At 38.7% G+C, this 19,428-nt stretch overlaps 1 long non-coding RNA gene across 3 annotated transcripts in view; it reads left to right on the top strand.

The window, feature by feature from the left end:
* Positions 1–19,428, top strand: part of LOC143434804 (uncharacterized) — a 35,163-nt gene that overhangs the window by 8,681 nt on the left and 7,054 nt on the right. For 2 of the 3 annotated variants that reach the window (XR_013104565.1, XR_013104564.1), the window contains exon 6: positions 1,219–1,310. This is a non-coding gene — a long non-coding RNA (uncharacterized LOC143434804). Of the gene's footprint in view, positions 1–1,218; positions 3,834–19,428 lie in introns of those variants that run through there. The other variant, XR_013104563.1, reaches the window with a different exon arrangement.

Below are 19,428 nucleotides of genomic sequence, written 5' to 3'. Positions count from 1 at the left end.
ATCTGTTAGGCACAGCAATTAAAACTTAAAACATAATGTTGGCTCCCACACTACCACCAATATAACTTAGAGAATAGCAAATGTATTAGGATTCTATGTGATTAAAAACTGAGACTAAAAATTAAATTTTATTATGTATTATATTGCATTATGTAATTTGACTCTAAGAGTCACAGATTTTTGTCTACTTTCTCATAAATGCTACTGTTAGATATAGTCCTTAGACTAGTAATTGTGAGCTTATTTCTTCAAGGAACTGAAACTCTTACCCATATTTGAAAAAAAAAAGTTGAGTATAAAGCTATATGTAAATCTATAATATAACTCATAAGCCATATAGTTTTTATTGATTATTTATGAAAGAAATAACTCTAATCTTAGACAACCAAGGATTGATTATCTGCTGACACTTTGAGTAAAAGGCTCATATTCCCAGAGGAAAAAAATATAATTTTTACTTTATTTATCTACATATTCCATGAGAATAAAAAATACGTCTACTCTCTTGACTTGGTATTTATCAGTATTCACACTCACTATGCACACACATGCACAGGCATATGCACACACATGTACAGGCATATGCACACAGACACTCACTCACACATGTACACACATATATATGCACACACATGCACACACACAGACACAATCTGCAACATTTGAACAGCACTAATTCTACCTCAAAAGAAATCCTGGCTTTATATTTTCAGCTATTGATGTTAGTTTGAGGGATTGGTATTGCTGAGGCTTATGAATCACGCTCAAAAACATGGTGCTACCTATTTTTGCTAGATTATTTTAAACTAACTTTCCCAGGCCTTTGAGAAGCCAGTGTTGACTGTAGTCTATATTGCCAAATGTTTGGGAATGTCAACACAGACATGGAAATAAGTAGCCACAACTTGTCGAATACTCTTTAATTTTGTTTTGGAGAAATTCGAGGATGGATGAGGACACTCAGAAGAGAGATATTTTGGCCTGTGGGGCCCATCATTATACAGATGCTATTCAGCTTTATTGAGCCATACATCTCTCTTTCCTTTAGCCCAGATGGTAAAAGACTCATCTCTTCCATAGGCCAGCAAACAAGTGAGAGAGAAGAGAGCCTGTTATAAGGCAGATAAAAAGGATGATGTTTCAAAAGCAAGGGGAAAATATTTCTAAGCAGTGACAGTACATTGCTAGTATTTGTTAATGCTTTGCATTCCTCTTCAGATTCATAGCTTGGGTTTCATGTGGCCTCCATGATCCCTGAGGAGTCCATCTGACCAAGAGTTCTTTTTGTCTTTGTGGTGTATACTTCAGTTGTAAGTATTTTTGACCTTCAAATGACTTACTTTAGTAATTTCTCCTTGTGAAGCCTAAAGATCACCCTTTGAGTGATCTCCTCTTCTGTTACTTTCCTTGAAAATCACTCAGCAATTTTATGTGGACTGTATTTTAGTTAAGAACTCTTGGTTGAATAGATAATTCCTTCACTGAACAGTCGGGGGGAAATGCCTGCTGGGTAGAAAGAACAAAAAGAGAAAATAGTATCATCTGTCAAACACAAATAAAAGGAGTGGATAAGGACCTTTTGTGTTTGCCTGTTTTGTAGTTGTCATTATGTGAAGTTATACAGAGACTAGGGAAGGCACAGAAAGATCTTTCTTTTCCCCCAGCTGTGGGACTGAACCTAGGTTCTTCACACTCTAGTGAAACCCATCATGGAGCCACCTCACCTCCCAGTCCCAGTCACAAAACAACCTTAAATCTTGCTTTGTTCCCCAAAGATCTAAAAGCTGGTTTCTAGGAAAACAAACCAGTCTGCCACTAAATAGAAGCTGACTTTGTAATACAAGTGAGAGTAGAAATAGCTGGGTAAGAAGTCTGGCATGAATACACCTCTGAGATTAGCTTCCAGATCATTCACTAAAGAATCCCCTACTTGGAGCTCCCAGGATAATTCAAGCATTGTTATCACTTATCCTGAAACACTTGCTAGTACCTATGGCTCTGATATCGACTTACACCCTTCCACCTGGTCATTCAGGGATACTTCTACACGCTGGAACGCACTCTTCTTTCCCAATGATGCCCTAATAAGGCTACTTATAGTTTCACACCAGCAAAGCTAAATTTGTCCATAAAGTATCCAGTGCATTATCCATTTGTCCATAAAGTATCCATAAATTTGTCCATAAAGTACCCATTAGCATTCTACCAGAATTCAGTTAATATTGCTTCTGTTACCCAAAATATCTTTGTCTGGTACAGTGGAGGGCTCTAGGGTTTGCCTGCTTAAGATACATTTCTTCTTTTCATAATAATACCTCCATTTTCCATTGATAAAGAACCCCTTCCTATCGCCAACAATCTGGCTTCTTCAGTTAAGTTGTTCATTCTATTCCTGGCTAAGAAACATATACATTACTCAGCGTAAACACGTGAGAGTCTCCCTTCCTCCTTGGAGTTTTAGTATTGAGCAGCATAAGAAAAAAGCATTTTTTGGAGCCAATTCATCAAGAGAGTCAAGTTTGTTTAAAGAGATTTGCCAATTATGCCTTACTTTCTAGATATTTTGATTTCATTTTTTAACATATAACTATCTTTTTCTGTAATTCATAAGATTAACTTTCCCCCAGCTATTCAATTCCCAATATTCTTAACTTAGACAATGTCAACTACGTGTAAACAAAGAGACCTGAAGGACCCTATGTTAGGCAAAATAGCTGTTCTCCAAAACATATACAAACTTTAATGCCATATCTGAAATTATGTTATGCTGTGTGTCAAAAGAGGATTAAAGTCACAGATGAAATGAAAACAATTAGTTATCTGACTCTAAGGCTCTACCCAGGAGGCCTCAGTGTAGTCACCTGACACTCAAATGAGAAAGAGAACAGTTAGTCAGTCAAAATCAGTGTTATGATGCCACGTTAAAAACATGGCCATGCATGGCTGGCTTTGATGATAAAAAGGTGGACCCTGAGCCAAGGAGCACGGCTGCCAGGGGATGGGGCTCTAAGAAACAGTCACCTGCACAGTTCCCAGGAAGGAATGTAGCACCATTGGCAACTTGATATTAGCACAGTGCATGGATTTTGGATTTCTGACATGCAGAACTGTGTGAGTCAGGGCTGGATTCGAATGTAGCCTAGTGGTAGAGTGAATGTCCCACATGCCTGGCTGAGAGACTGGATTCTATCCCAGGAATCACAAATAAGCTCTGGAGGATAATCAATGTACATCACTTCAAGACAATAGGTTTCAGATAATTTGTCAAAGCGGCAACAGATTTACTAATACAGTTTCAGAACACATGACTGCATAAATTCTGCAAATCCTTCAAAACACATGCCACCTTTCCACAGAGCCTTTCGTCTTTAATTATTTTTTATTCTCTCTCTCTCTCTCTCTCTCTCTCTCTCTCTTTCTCTCTCTCTCTCTTCCCCCCCGCCCCCCGTGTGTGTGTGTGTGTGTGTGTGTGTGTGTGTCTGTGTGTGTGTGAATCTACACTGTTTATGTGTGGTTAAAGAGGCCGGAAGTGGGCATTGGGTGCTTGTGGATCTAGAGTTACAGGCGTTACTGAGTCACCCAGCATGTATGCTAGGAGTTGAGATTCAGTGCTCGGGAAGAGCAGCAGGTGATCTAAGTGCCCTCATCTTTGTAAACCTTGGAAATGCTTGTAAGCTTTAAGAAAAATTTACTGTGACTGTGTTTCCTACTAGTTTTGTTAACTTTGTGATATTTTTATGAGTAAAAAAAAATTTAAATACATTTTTGTTATATTCGTGATATTTTCAGTATTTTTAAACTAAATGAAATTAATTGATATTAGCTACCTTAAATATAGTTTCCTTGATGTTAATGTCTTTCCAAATCATAACCTGAATTATTCTAATTCAATTATTTACATGTAAATAAAATATAATTTTCTTCACATTTCAGACAGATAGTTCAGACATACATCTGTGTATGTATGTGTGTATATATATATATTCCATACAAGTCATTCATCAACTTACTTTAATTCCCTAAGAGTTACAGTTTTTAAACTTTATCTGTATGGAATTTACAAACCTAATGCATTTCTTCTAATTTTAAGATCTAGAAGTGGATAAAAAGCAGTAATAAAACCCTTCAAAACAGAGTAGCTTAAAAACCAATTATAAGAATGTTCTTTCTTTCTTATACAGTAGCTCAGATATAGGTTATGCATGGCTTGTCTTCCATTGTCACATGCGGTTTTTATCTGAGGAAAAGAAATGTCTCTTCTATGTCTTCTACTTGTTCCCCAGCACAGCAAGGAGAGGGGCAGAGTAACATCATCTTATCCTTCACTGGCATGACCGAGACAGTTCACATCTCACCAGCAAACCTAATCATAAAATCACGGGCAGCTGCAAAGAGGCTAGAGCATGTGATCTCTGGCAAAGAGGCAAAATAATCAGCGAGGACACGGGGGAGGGGAAGGCGTGGGGAGAATGATGTCATGAAAGAAAGAAAGGTGAAGCACTCAGATCTCAGGAAAACAAGCATCATGGTCAGAAATGCAACCCGGACAGAAAAACAAATATGAATACTACAAGCCAACAGAACTTTTTAAAATTTACAAAGCATTCCACTTCGTATTATCAGAACACTTCTCTTTTGAAGTGTCCAAGCATTGACTATGATAGACCAGATCCTCAACCATACAATAACTTTAACAAGGTGCTAGAACTGAAATCATGCAAAATATATTCTCTGACCTTAAGAGAATTAAGGTAAAGACCAGTAAAGGAAAAAAAAAGTCAGTGTTCAAACATTTGAAATTTATAATATGCTTCTAAATAATCCACCAGTCAAGGAATAATGTTCAAGGCCAATTGATCTAGCTAACAATGAATATAGAAGATTTAAAGACCTATGAGACACAGCTAAAGCAGTACTGAATGACAATTTATACTTATAAATACTTACATGAGAAAGAAAATAGCAACGGAAGTTCAGCATTTTTAAGCACCTTTGCTCTTTCAGTGAACAGAATTCAGTTCCCAGAACCCTCATCAGGCAGCTCACTACTGTCTCTAAGTCCAGTTCCAGGTTCTTCAGTATCCTCCTGTGGCCTATGTGGTATACACACACACACACACACACACACACACACACACACACACACACACTCACACTCACAGCATAAGCAGTATGAATAAATAATGTAATAAGCCTATTTAGAAAAGAAATGTTAAGTTAACAAAAATCTCAAGCTTCTATCAAAAAAATTAAAAATTAAAAAATTTAAAATGGGGGGCAGAACAAAAAATGATGAGTTTAAGATTTAAAAATAGATAAATTGTAAGCATAAAAGCAATAAATAAAATCCATTTTCAAAATCCATTTTGCAAAGGCCAGCAAGAATGATGAAATTTCACCAAGACTAAAGACAATGCAGTGGAGACCCTAACTCCAGTATCAGAAACCCCAGAGGGAGCATCAGCACAGATCAATCTCACAACCTAACAAAATAATTAAGACCAGAATAAAAAATTCCAAATTCACAAATTAAATAACTTAGGTAAAAATGTAAAATCATCCAAAAATCACAAGATAAGATAAAACACAATGACATAGGTCAACTATAGACCTTATGTATGACAATGCTCCAATAAAATTGTAATTGGGGCTGAACAACTCATACAGTCTAGGAATACTGTCGCTGTGTAAAGTCATTTGCCCAGTCATTGCCCAATCATTGCCCAGGGCAAATGCTTATTGGTCACATTGGTGAAAACAAGTCAACTGTTCTGCCAAGTGTGTGGGAGAACTAGCTCGTGCAACACACAGCACATAACAGCTGATAATGAGTGACTAGGTTACTGTTGTATATTGTTACTACATTTCCAATCTGTACTTGATAGTCTGTGCCCCTACTGATAAAATACCTACTGTAAAACAGTGCATTGTATTAATGTTGATACCAGCCTCACAGTTTTGTACTTATCATGATTCTATCTTTTTTAATTGATTAGAAATGACTAATTCTACAACTTGGGGAGAGCATATATAAGACACGTTTAGCCCACTGGTAATGTTAAAATGTAAGGAAGTACTAGCTCCCACACTCACAATCTTCGATGATGATGTGCCGATGAATATAGGAGCCAACATAAAGAAGCTCTTGTTGCCTGATGTTTGAGCAAAAAGTATTTTTGGCTTATTGCCAAAAGTATGAGATAAATATCCATGAGGCTATATTGATATAAAGAAATGACTGAATATGACAACTGGGGAATGGGAGTGGGATGTGGGGGTGGGGAGATGTATCTTTGTAGAAGAATTTCAAATAGTTTATGTAACTACTCCTTCTCCAAGCACACAGAACGTAATTACTATCTCATAAATGTGGGTTTGCACAGCCATGCCTTTTGAAACAGTAAGGTATGGAAATATGTAAGAACATAGTGATTTTGTAGTGTGTTCAAGGACAGGGTCAGTACAATGTTAATTGTCAGAATGTTGAGGTGATGTAGTGAAAATGGCATTCCATATTCAGACCCATCCCAGAGGACCTGTCTCACTCAGAGCAGTTGGTAAGAACCCTCTCCCATGACCCAAAGTCCCAGAGCTGCAGCTGGGAGACCAGCTGTGGCACACTAGAGACCCATCACCCACCAAAACTCTGCCCTCCAGAATACCACTCCACTTCCACCCTGTCCCTCTGCTCCTTCCTGCTTGAGCAGACTCATAGCTGTTATGCTCCCGGGAAGACACCATATTCAGAACCATTCCAGAGAATCAGCTGCACTCAGAGCAGTTGAGGATCCCTTGTACCCAGAACAGTTGACTCCTAGTTGGTTTGCTCCTGTGAAGACACCAAACCCTGACCCATTGAATCAGATTCCTTCTGATCTGAGCTAGTGCACTGAGCAGACCTTGGGCACTATCTCTGCAACCAATCCCACAACACCAAGAGGAAGCTGGATTCACAAGAACTCTAACAAGCCCAAGACTGTAGTCTAATCATAGAGGAGGCTAGACTCCAAAAGCTTTAACACACCCAGGATCATAGGATTACAGGACCCCAGAGGCAGCCTGACTCCCAGGAGCTCTGGCACAAATGATCACAGGATCACAGAGACAGCTGGACTCTGAGGAGCTCTGACACAACCAAGAAAACAGGAGAGACAGGCTTCAAGGCTCCAGTCAAGAGACAGTGAGTGCAGAGAGTACTAGAGATAAACAGATGTGAAAAGGCAAGCACAAGAATGTAAGCAACAGAAACCAAAGTTACTTGGCATCATCAGAACCCAGCTCACCCAACAAAGGAAGTCCTGGATACCCCATCAAACCAGAAAAGCAAGATTCAGACTTAAAATCACTTCTAATAATGATGATAGAGGACATTAAGAAGGACACAAATAACTCCCTTAAAGAAATATAGGACAACACAGGTAAACAGGTAGAAGCCCTTAAAGAGGAAACACAAAAATCCCTTAAAGAATTACAGGAAAATACAACCAAACAGGTGAAGGAATTGAACAAAACCACCCAGGATCTAAAAATGGAAGTAGAAACAATAAAGAAATCACAAAGGGAGACTACCCTAGAGATAGAAAACCTAGGAAAGAGATCAGGAATCATAGATGCAAGCATCACCAACAGAATACAAGAGATAGAAGAAAGAATCTCAGGTGCAGAAGATGTCATAGAAGACATTGACACAACAGTCAAAGAAAATGCAGAATGCAAAAAGCTTCTAACCCAAAACATCCAGGAAATCCAGGACACAATGAGAAGACCAAACCTAAGGATAATAGGTATAGAAGAGAGTGAGGATTCAGAACTTAAAGGGCCAGTAAATATCTTCAACAAAATTATAGAAGAAAACTTCCCTAAGATGCCCATGAACATACAAGAAGCCTTCAGAATTCTAAATAGACTAGACCAGTAAAGAAATTCCTCCTGTCACATAATAATCAAAACATCAAATGCACAAAACAAAGAAAAAATAGTAAAAGCAGTAAGGGAAAAAGATCAAGTAACATATAATGGCAGACCTATAAGAATTACATCAGACTTCTCACCAGAGACTATAAAAGTCAGAAGATCCTGGACAGATGTCATACAGACCCTAAGAGAACACAAATACCAGCACAGGCTACTATACCCAGCAAAACTCTCAACTACTATAGATGGAGAAACCAAGATATTCCATGACAAAACCAAATTTACATAATATCTTTCTATAAATCCAGCCCTACAAAGAATAATAGAGTGAAAACTCCAACACAAGGAAAGAAACTACACCCTAGAAAGGCAAGAAAGTAATCTTCTTCCAACAAACCCAAAGGAAGATAGACACAAACATAATTCCACCTCTAATAACAAAAATAACAAGAAGCAACAATCACTTTTCCTTAATATCTCTTAAGAGTTTTCCTTAATATCTATTAAGAGTCAATTCCCCAATTAAAAAACATAGAATAACTGACTGGATACATAAACAAGACCCAGCATTTTGCTGCATACAGCAAACACACCTCAGTGACAAAGACATATACTTCCTCACAGTAAAAGGATGGAAGACAATTTTCCAAGCAAATGGTCCCAAGAAACAAGCTGGAGCAGCCATTCTAATATCAAATAAAATTGACTCAACCAAAAGTTATCAAAAAAGATAAGGAAGAATACTTCATACTCATCAAAGGAAAAGTCTACCAAGACGAATTCTCAATTCTAAATATCTACACTCCAAATGCAAGGGAACCCACATTCATAAAAGAAACTTTACTGAACCTCAAAGCACACATTGTACATCACGCAATAATAGTGGGAGACTTCAACACCCCAGTCTCATCAATGGACCAATCATAGGAACAGAAATTAAACAGAGATGCAGTGAAGCTAAGATAAGTTATCAACCAAATGGATTTAACAGATATCTATAGAACATTTCATCCTAAAACAAAAGAATAAATATGTCATTGTTCTCAGCACCTCATGGTACCTTCTCCAAAATAGACCATATAATTGGTCACAAAACAGGCCTCTACAGAACAAGAAGATTAAAATAATTCCATACATCCTATCAGATCACCATGGACTAAGGCTGGTCTTCAATAATAACAAAAACAACAGAAAGCCCACATACACATGGAAACTGAACAATGCTCTATTCTACTTAATGATAACTTGATCAAGGAAGAAATTAAAGACTTTTTAGAATTTAGTGAAAATGAAGCTACATCATGCCTCAACTTATGGGACATAATGAAAGCAGTGCTAAGAGGAAAACTCATACCTCTAAGTGGTTACAAAAAGAAACTGGAGAATGCATACACTAGCAATGTGACAGCACACTTGAAAGGTCTAGAACAAAGAGAAGCAAATACATCCAAGAGAAGTAGATGGCAGGAAATAATCAAACTCAGGGTTGAAATCAACCAAGTATAAACAAAAAGAACTATACAAAGAATCAACAAAACCAGGAGCTGGTTCTTTGAGAAAATCAATAAGATAGATAAACCCTTAGCCAGACTAACCAGAGAGTACAGAGACAGTATCTAAATTAATAAAATCAGAACTGAAAAGGGAGATATAACAACAGAAACTGAGGAAATTCAAACAATCATCAGATCCCACTACAAAAGCCTATACTCAACAAAACTGGAAAATCTGGATGAAATGGACAATTTTCTAGACTGTTACCAGATACCAAAGTTAAATCAGGAGCAGATAAACCATCTAAACAGTCCCATAACCGCTAAAGAAATAGCAGCAGTCAGTCACAGTCTTCATACCAAATAAAGCCCAGGACCGGATGGTTGTAGTGCAGAATTCTATCAGACCTTCAAGGAAGACCTAATACCAACTCTCTTCAAAGTATTCCACAAAATAGAAACATAAGGAACACTACCCAGTTCATTCTATGAAGCCACAATCAAGCTCATACCTAAACCTCACAAAGAACCAACAAAGAAAGAGAACTTCAACAATCTCTCTTATGAATATCAGTGCAAAAATACTCAATAAAATTCTCACAAACCAAATTCAAGAACACTTCAAAATAATCATCTATCATGATCAATTAGGTTTAATCCCAGGAATGCAGGGATGGTTCAATTTACAGAAATCCATCAACATAATTCACTATATAAACAAACTTGAAGAAAAAAAACAAAATGATCATCTCACTAGATGCTGAGAAAGCATTTGTTGACAATTCAACATCCCTTCATGGTAAATCCCTGGAAAGATCAGGAATTCAAGGCCCATACCTAAACATAGCAAAAGCAATATATAGCAAGTCAGTAGCCAACATCAAACTAAATGGAGAGAAACTTGAAGCAATCCCACTAAGATCAGGGACTAGACAAGGCTGCCCACTCTCACCCTACCTATTCCATATAGTACTGGGAAGTCCAAGCCAGAGCAATTAGACAACAAATGGAAGTCAAAGGGATACAAATGGGAAAGGAAGAAGTCAAAAATATCACTGTTTGCAGATGATATGGTAGTATACTTAAGTGACCCCAAAACTTCCACTAGAGAACTCCTAAACCTGATAAACAACTTCAGCAAAGTGGCTGGATATAAAATCAACTCAAACAAATCAGTAGCCTTCCTCTACTTGAATGATAAACAGGCTGAGAAAGAAATCAGGGAAGTGACACCCTTCACAATAGCCACAAATAATATAAAACATCTTGATGTGAATCTAACCAAGCAAGTGAAAGATCTGTATGACAATCACTTCAAATCTCTGAAGAAAGAAATTGAAGATCTCAGAAGATGGAAAGATCTCCCATGCTCATGGATTGACAGGATTAATATAGTAAAAATGGCCATCTTGCTGAAAACAATCTATAAATTCCATGCAATCTCCATCAAAATTCCAACTCAATTCTTCATAGAGATAGAAAGAGCAATTCTCAAATTTATCTAGAATAACAAAAATCCCAGGATATCAAAAACTATTCTCAACAAACTTCTGGGGGAATCACCATCCCTGACCTCAAGCTGTACTGCAGAGCAATAGTGGTAAAAACTGCATGGTATTGGTACAGAGACAGGCAGGAAGATCAATGGAATAGAATTGAAGACCCACATACCTATGGTCAAAAAAGATAAAACCACAGCACTTGGGAGGCAGAGGCAGGTGGATTTCTGAGTTCAAGGCCAGCCTGGTCTACAACGTGAGTTCCAGGACAGCCAGGACTACACAGAGAATCCCTGTCTCAAAAAACCAAAAAAAAAAAAAAAAAAAAAAAAAAAAAAAGATAAAACCATTCAGTGGGGAAAAAAAAGACATTTTCAACAAATGGTGCTGGTTCAACTGGAGGTCAGCAAATTGATCCATTCTTATCTCCTTGTACAAAGGTCAGGTCCAAGTGGATCAAAGACCTCCACATAAAACCAGATACACTGAAACTAATAGAAGAGAAAGTGGGGAAGAACTTCAAACACATGGGCACAGGACACCAATGGCTTATGCCCTAAGATCAAGAATTGAAAAATGGAACCTCATAAAATTGAAAAGCTTCTGCAAGGCAAAGGACACTGTCAATAGGACAAAATGGCAACCTGTCCAGGCCAGCTGGACAATCAAGTGGGACCCCTAGACCCTGTAGAGAGGACTGAGATGCATATAAAAATAAAAAGGCACAGCATGTCAAGAAGTCTGATTAAGCTGGCAAAATTTTTATTGTTCACACAGGTTATATACTCTAAAAACAGGATATGGGGAGGGGTAGGAAAGGAAAGAGGGCTTTGCAGGTGGAGGAAGCTAGCTGCAGCTATGGGGGTGTAACTAAGTTATTCTCACAAAGCCTTTCCGTTACCAGGGATTCTGAAAACATCTATCTAGCAGGATGTTGTCTAAATCTAGAGATCAGGAGGAAGGGTTACTAAGGTGGGTTGCTATGAGGCCTTGTTTGAAGTTCTGAGAACTGACAAGTGAATCATGGAAGGTAAGCAGAAAGAAGAATAGTAGATAGAAGAGCCAAGGATGAGTGTTTGCCAAGAGTAAGGCCTTGCCATGGCTTCCCACAGCAATCAACAGATTGGGAAAAGATCTTTAACAATCCTACATCCGACAGAGGCCTTATATCCAATATATACAAAAACCTCAAGAAATTAGACTCCAGACAACCAAATAGCCCTATTAAAAAATGGGGTACAAAGCTAAACAAAGAATTCTCAACTGAGGAAACTGAAATGATTGAAAAGCACCTTAAGAAATGTTCAACATTCTTAGTCATCAGGGAAACGCAAATCAAAACAACCCTGAGATTCCACCTCATACCAGTCAGAATGGCTAAGATCAAAACCTCAAGGGATAGCAGATGCTGGTGAGGATGTGGAGAAAGACGAACACTCCTCCATTGTTGGTGGGATTGCAAGCTGGTACAACCATTCTGGAAATCAGTCTGACGGTTCCTTAGAAAATTGGACATAGCATTACCTGAGGACCCAGTTATGCCACCCCTTGGCCATTTACCTAAAAGATGCTCCAATACATAACAAGGACACATGCTCCACTATGTTTCCTTATTTTTAATAGCCAGAAGCTGGGAAGATCCCAGATGTTCTTCAACAGAGGAATACAGAAAATGTGGTACATTTACACAATGGAGTACTACTCAGCTGTTAAAAACAATGAATTCATGAAATTCCTAGGCAAATAGATGGAAATAGAAAGTATCATCCTGAGTGAAGTAACCCAGTCACAAAAGAACACACATGGTATGCACTTACTCATTAGTGGATATTAGCCCAATAGCTCATAATACCCAAGATACAACTCACAGACCACATGAAGCTCACAAAGAAGGAATACCAAACTATGGGTGCTTTGTTCCTTCTTAGGAGTAACAAAATACTCAAGGGAGCAAATACAGAGACAAAGTGTAGAGCAGAGACTGGAGGAGGGGCTGTCTGGAGACAGCCCTTCCTAGGGATCCATCCCATGTGTAGTCAACAAACACAGTGTTGTGGATGCCAGTAAGTGCATGCTGACAAGAGCCTGATATCCTGAGAGGCTCTGCCAGAATCTGACATATACAGAGTCGCATGCTGGAAACTAACCATTGAACTGATCATGGGGTCCCCAATGGAGGAGTTAGAGAGAAGACTGAAGGAGAAAGGGGCTTGTGACCCCATGGGAAGAGCAACAATACCAACCAACCAGAGCTTCCAGGGTCTAAACTGCTAGCCTGGGAACACACATGGAGGGATCCATGGCTCCAGCTATATATATCGTTGAGGATGGCTTTGTTGAGCATCAGTGGGAGAGGAGGTCCTCAGTCCCATGAAGGCTGGATGAAAGTGTGGGGGAATTCAAGGGTGGGGTGGGGGGAATGGGTTGATGGATGGGGGCACACCCTCATAGAAGCAGTTGGAGGAGGGATGGGATAGGGAGTTTTGGGGGGGGGGAGAAGATAATATAGAAATGTAAATAGGTAGAATATCCAATAAAAAATACATTAAAAAAAAAGAAAATGGCATTCCATCTATGTGACTCTCCTCCCTCAAACCCATAAGCTCCCTCTTACAGTGGGAAGAACCAACAGCACAGTAGAGCTTTTGAGGACTGTGAAAGTCCCCAAGAGCAGGTGACTCTGAGAAACTGCTGTCCAAGGAGTTAAGGAAACACACAGCTCAAGTGTTTTGTTGTTTCCTGGTTTATCTTCACAAGACAGAAAGAAAGTTGGGTAAAAATTATTGAAATCTGGATGAATTATAGACTTTATTCAAAGTATCACACTGACTTATAGTAATAACACATATACCACATAAGAACATAAGACATTAATAGAAACTCTTTGGGTATCAAGCATCCTGTAAGTCTAAAATTGCTCTAAAATGTAAAATGTGGTCTTTAAAAGTTGAATTAAACAAAAAAAATAGAGGATTAAGAATAATTATAAACATGAAGAAAAACAGAAACAGAAAATAGCTATTAAAATTGATTTTAAATTTATGAAAAAAGTATTAGATTTCATGTTTAGTGAAATGCAAAGACAATATTTTATGTTTGTCTTTCCAAAATACCTTTCTTGTTTTGAAGACAGGAGTCCCTTCTGTTGAAAACCTGCCCTTCTGCTGCAATTTAGTTGAGGATTTGATCACAAACTAAGGTCATATTGCAAGTGCTCATTTCTTATTAGCCAGCAGTTTGTTGTTGGTCTGTAGCTAAACATGCACTTGAGAAATTTTCTATTCATGGATGACCTGAAGCTGAAAGTTGGCCCACTCATTTGACTGGGAAATTGGAAAAAAGGTAATAGTCACTGCAGTGAGGGTATCAGAGGAAGCTATGCTAGCAGGAGAGTATGACACACACATGCACACGGGCGCACGCACACACACACACACACACACACACACACGCACACGCACACGCACATACACACACAGACTTACATTATGATTCTGAAGGTTTGGTTTTTTTTTTAATTAACTTATTTATTTATTCATTTTACATCCCAATTGCAGCCTCCCATTCTCCTCCTACTCTCCTCTCACATAGCACCTCCCCCATGTCCCCTCTGTTTGTCCACTGGTAAGGGGGAGTCCCCCCACCCTGTACCAACCCACCCTAGCACATCAAGTCACCAAAGAACTAGGCACATCCTCTCCCACTGAGGCCAGACAAGGTAGTCCAGTTAGGGGAACAGCATAGGGGAACTGCCTGGAGAGGCAGGCAACAGAGTCAGGGACAGCCCCCACTCTAGTTTTTGGGGTCCTGCATGAAGATCAAGCTGCACATCTACTACATATGTGCAGGGGGTCTAGGTCCAGCTCATGTATACTCTTCTGTTGGTAGTTCAGTCTCTGGGAACCCCCAGTGGTCCAGATTAGATGACTGTGTTGGTCTTATAGAGTCCCTATCCCCTTGGGTCCCTCAATCCTTCCCCAAACTCTTCCATAAGACTTCCTGAGCTCAGTTTAATGTTTACCTGTATGTATCTGCATTTGTTTCAGTCAGAAGCTTGGTGGAGCTTTTCAGAGGACAGTTATGCTAGGCTCCTGTCTGCAAGCATAACAGAGTATCATTAATAGTGTCAGGGATTGGTGCTTGCCCATGGGATGGGTCTCAAGTTGGGCCAGTCATTGGTTGGCCAATCCCTCAGTCTTTGCTTCATTTTTGTCCCTTCACTTCTTGCAGGCAGGGCAGATTTGGGGTTGAAGGTTCTATGGGTAGTTTGGTGTCCTTATCCTTCCACTAGGAGTCCTGCCTGGCTACAGGAGGTGGCCACTTCAGGGTCCACATCCCCCACTGCAGGGAGTCTCAGCTAGAGTCACCCTCATAGATTCCCTGGAACCTCTCCCATCCCAGATCTCTCACACATTCTAAAGACGCTTCCTTCTAGTTTCTGTTCACTCTTCTGGCCCTCTCTACTCGATTCTTCCTACACCTGACCCAAACCCCACTCTTATTCCGTTCCTGTTCCCATTTCCTCCCCCGTCCAGTTCCCTCCCTCCCTCCAACTTCAATAAGTATTTTATTTCTCCTTCTGAGTGAAATTCAATCATTCTTCCTCGGGCCATCCTGGACATTTGGCTTATTTTTGGGTCTGTGTGTTGTAGTGTGGGTATCCTGTAGTTTATGGCTAATATCCACTTATCAGTGAGTACACACCATGTGTGTCCTTTGGCGTGGGGGTTGCCTTACTCAGGGTGATGTTTTCCAGTTCCATTCATTTGCCTGCAAATTTTATGATGTTCTTGTTTTTTATTAGCTGAGTAGTACTCCATTGTGTAAATGAACCACATTTTCTTTATCCATTCTTCAGTTGAAGGATATCTGGGTTGTTTCCAGTTTATGGTTATTATAAATAAGGCTGCTATGAACAGTGGAGCACATGTCTTTGTGTTATGATAGAGAATCTTTTGGGTATATGCCCAGAAGTGGTATAGCAGGGTTTTGAGATGAAGTTATTCATTTATGTATTCCAAAATTTTGGAGTACAGGCTTTTGAAGTATTACTTTATGATTCTTTAGATTTCCTCAAAGTCTGTTCTTATGTCCCCCTTTTCATTTCTGATTTTGTTAATTTGGAAATTCTCTCTCTGCCATTTAGTTTGGCTAAATGTTTGTTTATCTTCTTGATTTTCTCAAGAAGTAGCTCTTAGTTTGTTGACTTTTTGAATTCTTCTCTTTGTTTCTAATTTATTGATTTCAGTCCCAAGTTTATTTCCTGCCATCTATGCCTCTTGGGTGTGTTTGCTTCTCTTTGTTTTAGAGTTTTAAGATATGTGGTTAAGTTGTTAGTATAAGATCTCTCCAATTTCTTATGAAGGCACTTAGTGCTATGAACTTTCCTCTTAGCACTGCTTTCATTGTGTCCCATAAGTTTGGGCATGTTGTGCCTTCATTTTCATTGAATTTTATAAAGTAATTTATTTCTTCTTTGACCTAGGAATCATTGAGTAGAGTTGTTCATTTTCCATGAGTTTGTGAGCTTTGTGTGTTTCTATTGTTGAAGTCCAGCTTTAATCTATGGTGATCTGACAGGATTCAATCTTCTTGTATTTGTTGAGGCTTGCTTTGTGACCAGGTAGATGGCCAATTTTTAGAGAAGATTCTGTGAGGTGATGAGAAGGTATATTCTTTTGTGCTTGGGTGAAATGTTCTGTAGATATCTGTTAAGTCTATTTAATTCATAGCATCTGTTAGTTTCATTATTTCTTTGTTTAGTTTCTGTTTTGATGACCTGTCCACTGGTAAGAATGGGGTGTTGAAGTCTTCCATTATTAATGTGTGGGGTTTGGTTATTCTTTAAGCTTTACTAATTTTTTTTTCAAATTTAAGAACCCTTGCATTTGGGGCATAGATGTTCAGAATTGAGATGTCATCTTGGTAGATTTTTTTCCTCCCCCATCTCTTTTGGTTTCCCCATTACTTTTGGTTAAATGTCTGTTTTATTAGATATTAGAATGGCTACTTCAGTTTGCTTCTTGGGTCTGTTTGCTTGGAAAACCTTTTTCTAGCCTTTGCTCTGAGGTAATGTCTATCTTTGTTGTTGGGGTGTGTTTCTTGTATGCAGCAGAATGATGGATCTTGTTTATGCATCCACTCTGTTGGCCTATGTCTTAGTGTTGGGGAATTGAGTCCTTTGATGTTGAGAGATATTAATGACCAATGATTATTAATTCCTGTTATTTTTTGGTGGTGGTGTATGTGTGTATGATTCTTTTCTTTTGGTTTACTGGTGTGAAATTATATATTTCTTGTGTTTTCTTGGGTGCAGTTACCCTTCTCGTGTTGGAGTTTTTCTTGTAGTATCCTCTGTAGGGCTGGATTAGTGGAAAGTTGTTGAAATTTGTTTTTTGTCATGGAATATCTTGTTTTATCCATCTATGGTGATTGAAAGTTATGTTGGGTACATCTGTGTTCTCTTAGGGTCTGTATGACATTTGCCCAGGCCCTTCTGGCTTTTAGAGTCTCTGTTGAAAAGTCAGGCGTAATTCTGATAGGTCTGCCTTTATATGTTACTTGGCCTTTTCCCATTGCAGCTTTTAATATTCTTTCTCTGTTTTGTATATTTTGTTTTTTGATTATTATGTGGCGGTAGGATTTTTCTTTTCTGGACCAATCTATTTAGTGTTCTGTAAGCTCCTTGTATGTTTATAGGCATCTCTTTCCTCAGATTATGAAAATTTTTTCTTTGATTTTGTTGAAGATATTTTCTGGTTCTTTAAGCTGGGAATCTTCTTCTTCTATTCCAATTACTCTTTGGTTTGATCTTTTCATAATGTCCCAAATTTTCTGAATGTTTTATGTTAGAAACTTTTTAGGATTAGCATTTTCTTTGACTGATGTATCAATTTCTTCTATTGTATCTTCTACACCCAAGGCCTTTCTTCTGTCTCTTTTTTGGGGGGGGTTTGAGACAGGGTTTCTCTGTGTAGCCCTGGCTGTCCTGGAACTCATTCTGTAGACTCTTCTGTCTCTTATATTCTGTTGGTGATGCTTGTATCTGTAGTTTCTGTTCTCTTTTCTAGGTTTTCCATATCCAGGATTGCCTCAGTTTGTGTTTTCTTTATTGTTTCTATTTCCATTTTTAGGTCTTGAACAGTTTTATCCATTTCCTTCACCTGTTTAATTGTATATTTCTGTATTCTTTAAGGGATTTATTCATTTTCTCTTTAACAGCCTCTGTCATCTTTATAAGATAAGATTTAAGGTCATTTTCTTATGCTTCTGATGTGGTAAGATGTCCAGGGCTTGCTATAACAGTTAGCTTGGGTATAGTGGTGTCATATTGCCCTAGCTTTTGTTGGTTGTGTTTTTTTTGATGGCCCTTCAGCTACCTGGTCATTCCTGGTGTTGGCAGGTCATGTATTCCCTGATGGCAGCAGTCCTTTGGGACTGCATGCAGGTAAAGCCAGTAGTTCCTGATGGCAGCGGGCCTCTGGGATTACAGGTAGAGCTGTGACCCAGGGAACGGAGTGCTGAGGGGACAGGATGGAAGTCATTCTTGATGGTAGTTTGTTTTTTATTTAACAATCTGCCCATCTCATATCTGGTAATTGTGATCCTTTTACAGTTGGAATCTAAGAAAGCAATTTCCTTTGTTTTTAACTTCCTCAGGCCCACCTGTATATATAGTTCTCAAAATATACTATACTTACCTTCTGATAACACAGCATTTTCAATTTGTTGCCATGTGGAGAAACACTTATAAGAAACTAACAGATGATAGCTGTAGACATTTCTCTTTTTTTATGAAAGGCAACAGACAGGTGCAAACACGTTGGATTGCCAAGGTAAATTAACTAGACAAGATACATCCATAAAGTGATCAAAGCAGAAACTTAGTCTTAGCCTCCATGTGCACAACACTTTTGGAGCATTCATCATATTTTCTGTGATTTGGTTGACTTTTAGTATTCGATGCAGTTTTTTTCATAATAACTATAGTAATAATCCATATCAGATGAGGCTGAATTTGTTTGAGAATAAGTAGCTCATGCTCTAATTCCCTTTGTGATACCCTCAGTCATGTCTAAGAGCAAACTCCACATATCTGTAATGCCAGAAGAGTCATATTGCCAGCTAAGACTTGACCAGATACTAAGGCCAGCACATCCTTTTCCTTTCTTGATCTTGTCAGATAAGAAGGTTTGATAAGGCTCAACTATGTGTCAAGCAGGCAAAGTTTAAAGCCATGAGATGTTATCAACTCAACAAAAGTTTACATTCTGACCATCTGCCACATTATCACCTGGCCCTTGTGTTATTCAAGTTCATTAAAGCTCACTGTGCCCTAGCTATATGATGTAGCACATCTGCCACAAGTCTCTGCAAAGAACATCCTTTAGTGTATTATTCTTATTCTGACTCTAGAGAAGAACTTGAGCTACAGTGGAAACCAGGCTCTAGGTATGGATAACAGTGACTAGCTGTGTTTACACCCAGTAACAGCTAGGCACCTATGCTGGGGGAGGCCTGAG

Source organism: Arvicanthis niloticus, chromosome 17 (assembly GCF_011762505.2).
Source record: "Arvicanthis niloticus isolate mArvNil1 chromosome 17, mArvNil1.pat.X, whole genome shotgun sequence".
NCBI lineage: Eukaryota > Metazoa > Chordata > Mammalia > Rodentia > Muridae > Arvicanthis > Arvicanthis niloticus.
This window is presented reverse-complemented; position numbering and strand designations above follow the sequence as displayed.